This window comes from Scatophagus argus, chromosome 11 (genome assembly GCF_020382885.2).
Source record: "Scatophagus argus isolate fScaArg1 chromosome 11, fScaArg1.pri, whole genome shotgun sequence".
Classification (NCBI taxonomy): Eukaryota; Metazoa; Chordata; class Actinopteri; family Scatophagidae; genus Scatophagus; species Scatophagus argus.
In genome coordinates this window covers 14,126,010-14,139,549 of record NC_058503.1, presented here as the reverse complement: position 1 = coordinate 14,139,549, position 13,540 = coordinate 14,126,010, and the positions used below count along the sequence as shown (strand labels likewise).

Here is a 13,540-nt window from a genome sequence, read left to right as displayed (position 1 = left end):
GGGCGCTCATTGGCTCAACGAGACGTGGCCAGACAGCGCAGTATCGGTTTCACACCTTCCTCATTCCGCTGCTGTTTTTCATCTTTCAGATGAATATGTTATTTCTTACCTGGAAAATCAGAAAATTATGCTTTTACTCTGTGAAAATATACGGAGCGATGACTTTAATTTGTATTCGATATGTGGCCTTAGGAAACGATTACTAAGTTCCAACAAGCAATATATTAATCAATTAATTATTTAATTCATTAACAATTTAATTAATTACTTAATTTGGTTTAATAGTTCTGCTCAAATTTGTTTCGACAGTGCATGTATTATTCTTATTCTTATTCTTGTTCTTATTCTTCTTATTATTATTATAAATTCCCCGGTCGCGCAGCGCCATTGAAAAGAAACAGACGCTATTTTTAACCACAGCTTCAGAGAAGAAAAAAAAGAAGAGATCTCACTCTGATTGAATTTCATGATACCACAAACAACGCCACAAAGGAATGGTTGACAAGAGTCACTGCTGTATTCCATGAGACTGGACCTATACAGTATAAATATATATATATACACACACACACACACACACACACATATATATAGTGGTGCAGTCTAACTTGACTAACTGCACTTAGTCAAGTTCTGCACTTAATTCCAAATTGTAAGTATTTTTTAAAATATACATTTCTTCAACATTATTCTTATATGTAATGTTATAGTGTAAACTAGTATATATAACTAGTGTGCTTAGTATTACTTAGCTAGTGCTAAGTAATAATACTAACTTAATTAATAAATACTTAACTATTACTAAGTAACAATTAAGTAATAATTCTGGACCCACCTAATGGCAGTAGTGGAAGAAGCACTGAGATCATTTAAAAGTAAAGTAGTAATACCACAGTATAAAAATACACCATTAGAAGTAGTAGAGGCCCTGCATTTAAAACTTTTGGCCTACTCAGGTACAAAAAAGAAGATACAAAAGTATTAACATTGAAATTTACTGTCCCCCACCCAGTGCGTTATATATTATTCGAATTTGCAGCTGTGCTGTTTACATCTATGTAGGTAGTATTTAAATGTTGTAAGGCTAGAGATAATCTGCACTACTTAATATGCTATACTGTATTTGTGCTTTAATTCATAAGAATGCATCATATTTTTAAATTGATCATATATTGTGCTTGTTAAATAATGACCTTTAAAGTAATTAGTAAATAAAGTTGTCAGATTAATGTATCACAGTATGAAGGACGATATTTGCCTCTGAAATTGTTTTATGAATACAGAGTGTATGTAAGTATAACGTAACTTCAGCATAAGCGGAAATGATCGAGTAAAGTAGGCCTACAAGTACTTCAGAGTTGTACTTATGTACAGTATTTGAGTAAATGGACTGCGTAACGGACAAAAGAACTCTACAGACACTGGCTAACTAACTAGCTAGGTATCGGTTTAGCTCTACGGCCATTTTTTTTTTTAGATCTGTAGCTGAACCCTTTTTTTTCAGCCGCGGCTAAATGCATCTAACAAATAGACGATCTTTGATGATGGATACGCTGGGATTTTACAGGTGTAAGTGCGCGGAAGTGACGCAAGACGCTCACAAGACTACACCATTGGATTGGCCGTGGAACGAGAAAGAGAGAGAGCGAGAGAGAGAGAGAGAGCGAGCAGTTGTACATCTCTGAGGGATTCATCGGAGCTAAACGGTAATATTCTCTGTTTTTTTTTAACTTGTATCGGAAGACACATCGTTGTAGCCAAATTAAAACCTCCACATTTTATAGTTTGACCCGAAACGATTTGCTTTGATCTTGCTATGAAGCTAAATGTGCTGACTGGCGTAGCTGTCAGTTGAGCTACGGTCTAAAACACGACGACGATGGGCTGCTACGCCAAATGTTTACTGTTTATGAATGGATTTTCAGTCACACATCCACTCTTTCGTGCCCCCGTGGCAACGCAGGAAGCCTGTACCACTAGTTTTAATCACCATAAGCATTACTAGTCAAACAGCAGCGTTATATATAAAGTGGGTCTTGCGCATCTAAGTATTAAAAGGTTGGAGTTCTTTATCGCTTTCATTATGTAACCAAGTGGACACAGTCTTATTAAAAAAAGTGAACTGTTTAGAGCCAGAAAAAGACTCTTCTCGTCTGTTTGAACCATGAGAAGGGGGAAATTACAGGCTGCTCTGCTCTCCTGTTGCAGGAGAGGAGGTTAAATTATAGTGGGTGGTGAAGAAATGTTTGTTTTTGTGTAAGATGTTACTCAGAACGTACTTTTGTGTAGTATTTTCGACTACGTGGCAAAAACAAAAGAGACAAGAAAAGATCCCAGCTTGAATAGGTTGGTTGTGATTTAATATTCTTAAGTACTTGATTCAAAGTCCTGCAATCCAAGTCCCCTCAACAAATTCAATGCTATTATACATTTGTTTATTTGTGGTTATTACGTTGTAGTTGTTTCTGAGACACTGTTACAACCGGTTGCAGTCTCTGAACAATATCAAGTCATTCCAAGAAAAACAGCCTGAAATTGAAATTGAAATTGAATGAAAGTGTTGTCACTGGTGTTAATGTCAACACTGAACTGCACCAGATTCGTGACTCAAGTCTGACTCCTTTCCACACCTCTGTGACAAACCACCGCCTCCTGCATGACCAGAAAGTTCAATCAGCACCTCTCAGAAGAGTTTTAAAAAAGAAATAAAATCCTGGACATTATAAGCTTCTTACTGGTAGGATTTATAACAGGACTGTTGCACTATACTGCAGCAGGTAGGTGTGCCTAATAAACCCGTGATGCATGATTGTGTGTTAAGGTTCAGAGGTGAGGTGAAGTGGTGGTTAGCGTCAGCGTTCTCTGTCAGATGTGGGACTGCTAACATCAGCCTGCTTGCTCTCCGTGAGCAGCTCTCAGCGGCCATCTGACACAAATCAGATACGATCACTCGTCCGTCTTTCATGAAGTCTAGATGTCACAACAGTTTTATGGCCGCTTTTTCGCTTCTGTCCCACATGCTCTGACAGTCAGTCAGTCAGTCAGTCAGTCAGTCAGTGGTGGAAAGTGTTACATGTGTGAACGGTGGATGCTGTGTGCTGTCATGGCAGCAGCATTGTATTCCCCTCTCATTGTGCTGAGTGGAGCATTTCCAGTAAGTGTGCATGTGTTTTTGCTAATTGCTTTGCTTCTCTTGTAACTGCTGTGGTGTCCGTGGTGCAGTTACAGGTCACACTCGGCACCAATCGGCCAAATGTGGTGCCCCACCAGCAGTGTGTGTTGAAGGCTACACCTCTCAGGTGTTTCTCTGTGTCCTTAGCTATGGCTGAAAGACACCCAACACCAGGTTTACAGCAAATGTGAGCGACTACAAATGTGGGCCCGTTTTGCCTTATTATGAATCTCTTATTGGCACTTCCATCCATCCATCCATTTTCCATACCGCTTATCTGTCAGGGTCGCGGGGGAGCTGGAGCCTATCCCAGCTAACTTTGGTTAGCTATGGGCAAAAGGGGGGGTACACCCTGGCCTGGTCGCCAGTCAATCGCAGGGTCTTATTGGCACTTGTCTATTTCTTTTGCACTGCAGACTCTTTTTATACAAGGAAAGCATTGACATGGAAGCCATATTCCGCCACCAACAAAAGAAAGAGCAGATTGTTTTTCATTTCAGCAATTAGTGAAGGTGTGATTCTTCGTTTAAGCAGAAACTGCAACATTTCATTTCCTGAAAGAGAACAAAGAAGGGTGCAGGTGTGGAATTTCTTCCTTTGCCGCATTTGATTAGCAGTGAAACAGAAAACCTATTGGAAACAATTTTGATAATTGATTGATCAAGCAAAAAAAAAAAAAAATTGCAAATATTGTCCAGTTCCTGCTTCTCAGATGTAAAAAACTGCTGGTTTTTCTGTGTTTTGTGTTAACTCTAACAGCTAAAATACCTTATTGTAACTTACTGGTAAGCTAGTGAGCAGCAGCAGCTAGCAGTGGGGGTGTGCGTGTCGACACTGACTGAACTCATTACTTACCAGACATTCTGGTTTACCTCCAGTGTCTTCTTGTTCCCCTCTCTAAGTTCATGAAGTACACTAATTACACCACAGCTCGTTGGTGTAATTGGTGCAACTGGAGAGATTTGAATATGCTGGACTTTAACAGGTTTTTCTGGTAAATAAAAATGATAACTAGCACATAATGGAAACTTTGCATTTTGGAAAACCCACATATACGGCATGTCTTAAATTATTGATATATTTTTGTCCCAATGACTTCTGTCTTCAGAAGAAATGAAAGGCCTTTGGTGTGACTGTCACATACAGGGAAGTGTACTGAAAGACCTACTGATGCATTTGGATTTTATTCCATGACAATAAAAAAACAAATTATTTCCTGACAATAAGAAAAACATAGTATGTGGCTAGCCTAGTAATTTTTAAATTGTTTTCTCCCTGGTGTATGTCTCTTTGTCAAGAGTACCAGCACATGTGAGATATCAAGTGCCACGTTGAACAGAGTGTCAGCAGAAGCATGGGGAGGGGGTCCTGATGCTGGCAAACAGACAGGAAGCTGTATTTATGTAATTGACATGTGTAGCAACAGCAGCAGTGTAGCCTTACAGCTGGTCTGATCTCTCTAATCCCAGCCCCAGAGACTCGCCTTGTTTGATTTTGGTCTCATTTATGTGGCGGTGGCTCTAGTCAGTGTCATGTCCCATCAGGCTTAATGAATAAGCTCATTGCTGTGTTTCATAAGCTGGAACATTTAACATCTGAAGTTTTTGTGTCGTGGAGACCCATTGAAACTGTCAGGTATTGTGTTGGCTGTCGAACTGTTCCTGATTCTAAAGGCTATATGTCTGCAGTAGTCTCTATAGCATACTGTACTCAGGTGTTTTCACTTTTGGTTGATTGAACCATTGACATCTTCACCACTTTGATGTTAACTTTGATGCCAGTGTTAAGGCAGGGCTGATCAGAATAACTGAAAACTTCTGTGCAGGTGTGCAGTCCTGCACTCAATGCAGCAAATCAAACTACAACGAAAGGATCATAAAATAAAGCTGTTTGTCTCAAAAGGATTCGCTGCTCATGTTTAAATATATGCATTTCAGGTTTGTAATAATGAATGCGTAACGACTGCTGAAAATAGACCCATAGGTTTATGTGCTGACGGTTCACATTGCGTGCGGTGCAGCCATTGAAGGACAGTTGAGTGGAAAGAGCCATACAATAAATGTTGGGCTAAAGGAGGGACATGAACATAAATGTCTTGGCCTCTTTCCCTCTGTTTCCCCCCTTTTTCTCTCTTCCCTCAGGCCCTCTCCTCCTTTCCTTCCTTCTGACTGACATTTCTGTAATGACACTGTCTGAGCTCCACAGGACCCTGCCTCCATTCCATCCTTAGCTTACTGTGCACCACACGCAGGGCCAGCTTGTCACACTGAGAGCCTGCCTGGCACGCCTCACATCTATATCAGACCACTTAATGCCAGTAACGACAACTCAGCTTGATTAAGAAAGCAAACATCTTCCATCTTCCGGGCTCCTCTGCTCTGCTGGCTCTCCTGGAGGAAGAGTTGTTGCTTGCCAAAGGGTTTATTGGACACTCTCACAAATGCTCTGCTGGTCAGCCTTTTTTAGTGTTGGGATTTTGTTGAAAAGTGGGTTAAGCCCCACATCTCTTTATATTTGGGCATGGGATATTACAGTAGTGACTGTGTGGGGTTTAGATTATCTCAGCATTGTTGAACCCTAAGTGTGCCCTAAGATTATTCAGGCTTTATCTCTTGGAGCAATAGTGGCTTGAGTATCGGAGGGAGATTGGAGTTAGTTAGAGCCCACGGTGATGTTTAGAAAAATCATCTAAATTTATCTGCGTTTTAAATGTAGCCAAATGCAATGAAAACCCTTAACAGGGGAGACTCATTTTATGTGATTGATCGGTTAACGTGGATGATTATTTTCAGTGCAACCAACAACACTGTTTGGCTAGTGTGTGTGTGTGTGTGTGTGTGCGTGTGTGCATGTATGCATCTACCTTACTCGCGTAACTGCACATGGCTTTAAATGTACTTCTCTCTTGTGATGTGTCTGCTAGCCGAGCTTCTATAATTACCACAGCCTGCAGCGCCTCATGGGGAGCATATTAACACACACGAGTGGAGGAGCACATGCACAAGTCATACTGGCTGTGTGTGTGAGTGTGTTTGCTTGAACGTGTTTGTACTATCTCTGACCTCCGATTTTTCCATCTTTAGAATAATGTATGAGTGGAAAGAGTTGCAGTGTTAGTTATAGATCATAGTATAATGCAACATTCCCTAAGTGAATATCCCATTATTATTTGAATTTAAACATATTCGATGAACACTTGCTCCACTGCTACAAATAGCTGATCCCCACAAAAATTATCTGCAACAATACTGATAATCGGTTAATCATTTCAGTCAATTATCAAGCAAACTCATTAACATTCGCTGGTTTGATCTTTTCAGATCTGACTTTTATACATTTTAAAATTGAACATGTTTGGATTTTGACTCGTTGTTGAACAAAACATGTAATTTGAACGCGTCATGTGGACTATGAAAGCTTAAAATCGATATCTTGTGGGCTTTTATTAACATCTTCAAGATTTAAGGCTTAAATAATTGTTAGTTTCATCTCTGAACACGTAGAAAAACAAAAAATAGCTGTTTTTCAGAGTTTTTTTCTTTTTCTTTTGTGACATATACATACTGAATTTGTGACATGTACATACTGAATTTAACATTTTGCAGTTGGTTGGTTTTTTGTGATTTGTGATGACAAGCGTGGTTCCTGTCAGAAGTTTGGTTTAACTTTACAGCTGCATTCTTTTTGGAAGTACACTGATAATCATGTAGCTGATAATCATGTAGCTTTATACAGCACATACTGTGTTCTGCCCTGCACTCTCCTCTGTAACCTCACATATTCATCTAACAGCACCATACACCCCCAGCTACACATTTGTGATCGCAGTCAGACCACCACTGCCTGCCACCCGCTGCAGCCCCACACTCTTTCATATATCCTCCATCTAGGATATGGATGTAGGAGGAGGAGATGAAGTGTGTGTGAACATGACATCCCAGCATGATTTTATTTCCTCCCACTTCTGTAATTCTTCTTAGTGAAATAATTAGAAGCAAGGGGGCTGGAGAGCCTTCCTAACATTTTTATGTTATCTAAGACGAGCTGCTGTGTTCTGCATTATAGCTCTACACGCAATCCCATAAATCACGCTCGGGATTACCAGGTGCATACAGTTGGGGGGGTTGGTGGATGGGGGGAGGGCAGGAGAGGCTTTCTGTCTGCTGCTCTTCATCTGCTTGCTCCTGCAGTCTTTTCTGAACTCACGACAAAGAGCGAACCAGGATAGATGGATTGTTGTGGTGCAGGCAGGATCCTCCGGGAGTGTTGAACAGTCATTGTTATGTAATTTCCTCTCAGCATGGATTGGTCAGGCTGTGGGTTGGTGGTGGGCTCAGCATGGTAATCTCCCAAGCATTATCTGTCTCTCAGAATCAGAGGTTGTTGTGTGCTGGACTCTCTCATCCATGCCTGCCTTTGTAAATCCAACCAAAGAGCCAGGCCGGCCTCTTCCTATCATCAGTCACAGGCAAGCAGGTTTGTCAATGTGCGTGAAGTCAACATACTCGGAACGGTCTATTCTAATTAGTTTAGGTTTTTTCCCTACTCATCTGACTTCCTCTATCCAATTACTCAATTTTAGCCAGAATTTTATCCCACTGGCTCGGAGCCTGCATGAGTTTTTAGGATTGCAGTTGTTTACCATTCTGCATAAAATATTGAAACGGTGCCAGCAACACACACTCACACCACCTAATCGCAAGGATTTTTGTACAGTAAAACTAAAAGTCCAAGTAATTTCATATTTTACACGGGAGATATCTTACAGGGGACACCAGCACCTGAGGATAAGTAAATAAGGTTCAGTCATGATGCCCAACAGAGAGCAGTAACTACAGAGGAGACAAAGTTGAACAATAAACAGGACTGAAATCTCTTAAATGTCTTTTTAGGTTTAGTGATTACTGTATTTTACACATAATGCTAAAACTGGCACTCTGCAGTCTTCAAAGAATATGAGCAGAAAACAGTGTAGAAACATCAATTTTTTTTATCTACCATAATTATGATTCAGTAATAAGATCAAATCAGTATAATAAATGATTATACAATTTAATGTGTAAATGTGCATTTTAAATGTGTCTTAACCATTCCAGATTGTTACTGTGTCTCTATTAGCTGCTTTTAAGCAGGACTACTAGCTGTTACGTCCTCTGTTTGTAAGATTGCTGTTTATTCTTTTTACCTATGTGTGCTAACAAAATAAATTACCAAGATCCCAGCTCCTCAAACTTTATATTTGTCAGGAAATATCTAAGATGAAAAAGTTTGCTAGATTAGCTTTGACCAACCATGGCTAGCCATGGCAATCTCGCCAGCTAGCTTTAGCTAATGCTTACTTGTTTTAGCTCTCCTAGCTGTCTAGGTTGTTTCATTTTTAAGCTGCATTTTCTTTGTTACTGCCAATTTCATGTATTGTATTTCTGTTTTGACTCGATATGCACTTAGCTTGCTGTAAGCTACTGCATTTTGACTTTGTACAGGGGAATACTACTGTGTTATTTTGAAGACACAGTATGAAATCGCTGAATCGGTACTAAGGGTTTGTCTTCATTGCTAGCTCACTGTGTGAATATAGTGAATATAGCGATAAATTAATCTTGACTTGATTTAGTTTACTCTAAATCTCCATTCTAGAAGTGTTGGGCCTGTCTCAGTGCAGACCAGGATAGACCTGATGCTGTGCCAACAATAGCTCTTGAGCCAATCAGTGGCTGAGAAAGGGTTTTATGGCAGTTTAATTGCTTTGCACACTATTTCCAAGTTTATCACATTGATTATCTTAGAGGTTGTCTGCTGCGCCCTGCGGTCACATGACATATCTGCCCTGGCCATTAACGAAGGACATTTACTCAAGCCCTGTACTTCAGTGCTATTTCAGATGTGGGCACTTTATCTCAGAAGTAGCGTTTTGTTAGACCTTCTACTTTTAGTCCACATTTAAAGGAATTCTTTTCAGAAGTTAGCTTGCAGATTAACTTTAGGTGTGGTTTTTGGAAATGCTCTATTAACTAATGTTAATACCTGAGTTTATGTACAGTAGGCTACATTTTCAGTACCGTACATTTATCAATGTAAACATATCTATCTGCAAAACCCTTTTTTTATTTAAAAAACAAACCAGAATTCTTAAATTTTAAGTTCCATCTGAGGACAAGCAGTTGTACTAAGATAAAAGCAGACGTGGCTGGGAGTCTTATTTATTTGTCTGTAATCATAGATGTGCGTGTGTGTGTGTCTGTACCTGGCCGCTGCATGCGATGGCAGATTGTAAAAGTAAACCACTGTAAGCTGCGATGGTGCTTTTTCTCTTATTAATGCAGGGGACACAGGAGCTGTCAGTGCTGTTGTTCCGCTGCTGGTGAAATAGTAATGAGTGTGTATAACAGAGCTGAGCCAGTGTGGTTTACAGCTCTGTTGCACTTGCTGGCAAGGCCAGGGCACATGGAGCAATGGTTGTATATCATGTTTATGTGCCGGTGATGGAGACAGAACTACAGGCTTCTGACCACCGCTGGAATAAAGCAAATTGAGAGACTGAGGTCAGAGTCTTTTTCGTTCTCTCTTTCGTTTGGAAATGTGTAGAGTGACAGCGTTTTAAATCTGAAGACTGACTTACCTTTTTGTTCTTTATATTATTGTAGACTGAATATCTGGGGGTTTGCACTGTTGTTCGGAAAGAAACCTGGAGATGGCTTGCTGAGCTTTGAGAAATTGTGATTTTTTTTTTTGCACTATTTTGCATATTTCATAAACTAAAAGACAGTTCAAATAACTGTCAGATTATTGCAGTATTTGCAGTGTGGACTTCACTTCTAGTGGGTATCTTGAGGGTGGAGTGTGAGTCCTTCAACATCTGTCATCATCCTTTTAATATTGTGTTCTTAACTTCGTTTTGCTTGGAGCAGATTCTGATTTTGACTTTAGCTGTGCATAAATTTTAAATGAGGATTGCACTGACCTGCATAGTTTGTAGCAAAAGCTGAGGCGCAGCACAGCATCGTTTCAGATAGTCGGGCAGGTGGTGGGTCCACATAATTCCAGCAAAAGTAAATATGGCAGATGGTCGGCTCAGCAGAGGTGTGCTGGGAGGGCCTAAGAGGTGATGAGTCTTTCTGTTGTCTCGTGATTACAAAATAATTATTTTGTAATTTAGTAACAACCTTTGCTTTTTTTTCTTGTGTTTTTTTTTTAAATGTTTAATGATGTCTCTGATTCAAATAATGCATGTGCATATGTCTCACACACTGTACTAAGAGGCAGTAATCAAATAAACAAGCTCAGATGTCAGCCTCCCTGCTTGTCTCTATCCAAAGTTATTTGAAACTTAATTAAAGTTCAATGAATTCAATAATTTGTCGGAAAATTTACTTATGCTGTTCATGAATTATTAGACAGATAGACAATCCTCACTTCAGCACAGCTTTGATGAATTTAAAGTGAATGCAATTCATATTTGGTAAAAACACCACCACTAGGATAGCCTTTAAAAAATTAACTGGATATTTAAAACACTGGAAAGCCTCTTTGTCTTCAGACTAAGTAGCTAATTTTTCAAACGAACAATTACAATAGTGCAAATGAAAATACCACATGGCAGCCTGATAAATATGTAATGTTATATCACTGCTGATATCCGAACAGAAAGGATCGTGGGCCTGCCTTTTGGGCTGATAGAGTGAAGTTTGTGCAGTTTGAGACTTTTTATCTCATTTTCAACTATTTTTATATCATATTCATGCACAATGAAGCCACTGTGGCTGTATCAAGGTGAAAGCTGACTTGCTAGAAATGTCTTCATAATACTACCTTTGCTTTTATTTATTTATTTTAATTTTGTGGTTTTACAGATGCACAGAGAATTGTTTGGCCAAGTCGCTGTAAGTTGGGTTTCTCGCTTGTTTGTGTAATACATTGTGGCTGTTACTTGTTTCCACATGAACTCACAAGCTTGTGATCTGCTGACCTTTGGAATTTCGGCTATAGAGCGGGCCTAGATGTTCTCGCTAAGCAAACAGCTCAGGTATTTGAATTCCGTGCTTCTATCGGCATGTAATATCTCTCTCTCTCTCTCTCTCTGCCAATATTTAACCAGAACGGTATATTTGGGAATCCCCTGCTGTGTTTTTGTGTACACAGTGAACATATTTGCAGCAGGGTGTCTTCGTCGAGGCCAGAACAATGCTTGACATTGTGTTAATTTTGGACTTTGCATCACAAAGGTGTGCTTTGAACAAGTGCGCTAACCCACTTACCAGTCCCTAATGTCAGTCCCATTAGACCCAGCATCCTCAGCCATCTGCACCGTGACTCATTTCACTGTTATTCACACCACTTATAGACTGTGTTTGGAAGTCTTCCCCCTCAGCCTCACCCCGGGATATCAGTTCTTCTCCTCCAGCAGTGCCCCCCTTCTGGGGTGTGGCTTGAGGATGGAGTTCGGACAAAGCTGCTCTAATCTCCCAACCCCCACCCTCCGTGCATCAGTACATTCTTTCTACTCCTCTTCTATCTTCCCCAGAGGTTTAGGCCTGTAACGAGAGGGTGGAGCATTTCCTATCACCCACAGGCCTCCTCCCTGTCAATGAGCCTCTTTTGATATATCCCCTCTGGTCACAGTCCATCTCACACATATATACTACAGACAGACAAACAGACACACCATGACCTCCCTCTGTCTGAGCATCTGGCGACTCGGGCGGTCAGTTTTTTATTGTCACCATGAAGATATTGCAGAGTGCAGTGACTTTGTTAATGCTCAAGTTGTGCATCACAAACTCCAGTGCCAGTAGTTTAACATGCCACTCAGCCATATCATCCTTTATCCCTGCTTTTTGTGTGTTTATTCAGATAAGAAGCAAGACGAGCCGAACCTGAGTCCAGACCACATTCATCAAAGCCTGTGAGATGCTCAGCAACCACCTGAGAGGTCAGTAGGTGTACACACATGCACACAAAAGCAGGCACACGAATATGCTGAGAAGTTGAATGGCTGAATGAAGCAGTTTCACTTCAGCGAATTCAGGAGGAGTAAGAGATGGTAAATGACCTTTTGGGGAGCGTGAAAGAATGGCTCTTCTGACATTCTGACTCTGACCTTTTGAGTTTTCCCTGCCTGTTCCTCCTGACTATGGACTCCTGTCAGATGGTTTGGTCTGAGATGTCAGCCCTCTGCGTTATGAAAAACTTGGGAGAAACGGTCAAATTCAGCTAATGCCACACATAAAAACGGAGAGCACATGTGCTTAAATGTGATTTTCAAGAAACGTAGAACACTGAGTCAGTTTGTAGTAGAACACTTAATAGCTTAGTGTAACCTTAGGTGAATATTTCACATAAGGTTATTACTTTAACAAGAGAAAGCATAGGTGTTCAGGACATTTATACCTCACACATCCAACCATCTGGAGTCTCTTTCACTCCGGGAGCAGATTTGAAGTGTGTGGATTTTAATAAACCACATGAAAAATACGTTTGACAAGATATACAATTTCATTTAGGATTAAGTTCATCTGTGGTCATAAATCATTTGCTAATACTTAATGGATCGTGTATAAATGAGAACATATTTTCATAGCCACACGGATTGTCCCAGAAGAAGATGCATAGGAGGCAAAGGAATTTTTTTGTTGTTCCAATTAGTGACCTGCAACTGATCTATAAGGCATCAGTAACTGTGTGAACCATTAATAAGGCATTGAGTCACAACATGCACTCAGTTTTCTATATGTGTTTCACTGTTGTCCCTGTAATTCTTCAATCGAATTACCTGCTGCATAGAAACAGGGTTATGAAGATGCCCCACTTGGTTACAATGTGAGACAGTCCCTAGTACTGTTTTGTAGAAAGATGCTTTTATAAGTAATGAAAATAATTAGTCAGTTTTATGATGAGTAGGTCTTATGCTACTATTGATTAAAGTTATTTTTCAAGCAAAAATAACAAAAATTCTCTGGTTTCATCTGCTCTGGTTTTTCCTGTCATATGTGAAAGTGAAATGAACATCTTTTGGATTGAAACTGTTGGTTGGAGTAAACAAGGGATATCAAAACAAGAGATTTGTAACATTTTTCATGTTGTTTTCTGACATTACATACACACATGTTTTTTTGGTTTTGTCAGAAATGGATAGACCCTGCCAGAAATAGAGGGGATGCTGATAAAACTGGCAGGGAGCGAACTGATTACTGATTTGACACAAAGGGATTTTCTCTTGTGCAGAAACGGTCTGTCCTACTTACAGAGACGCCACCACAGCCTAACCTGCTGTTCCCAGCTGCTTTTGCTTTGAAATACACCCCACCCCCCTTCTCCTTTCTCCTCTTCCCCCTCTTCTCTTCATCTGTCTTTGCTCCTCCTCTCTGAGAC

The 13,540-nt window shown here is 40.2% G+C and overlaps 1 protein-coding gene across 1 annotated transcript in view; it reads left to right on the top strand.

Moving 5' to 3' along the window:
- The first annotated feature begins 602 nt into the window (after nucleotides 1–602).
- The window catches only part of si:ch211-45c16.2 (mitogen-activated protein kinase kinase kinase 13), a 31,161-nt gene continuing 18,223 nt past the window's right edge, over nucleotides 603–13,540 (top strand). Inside the window, exons 1-3 of the mRNA XM_046403134.1 lie at nucleotides 603–652; nucleotides 1,568–1,706; nucleotides 12,023–12,101. The gene's annotated coding sequence lies outside the window, so the exon portion shown is untranslated. The remainder of the gene's footprint in view (nucleotides 653–1,567; nucleotides 1,707–12,022; nucleotides 12,102–13,540) is intronic.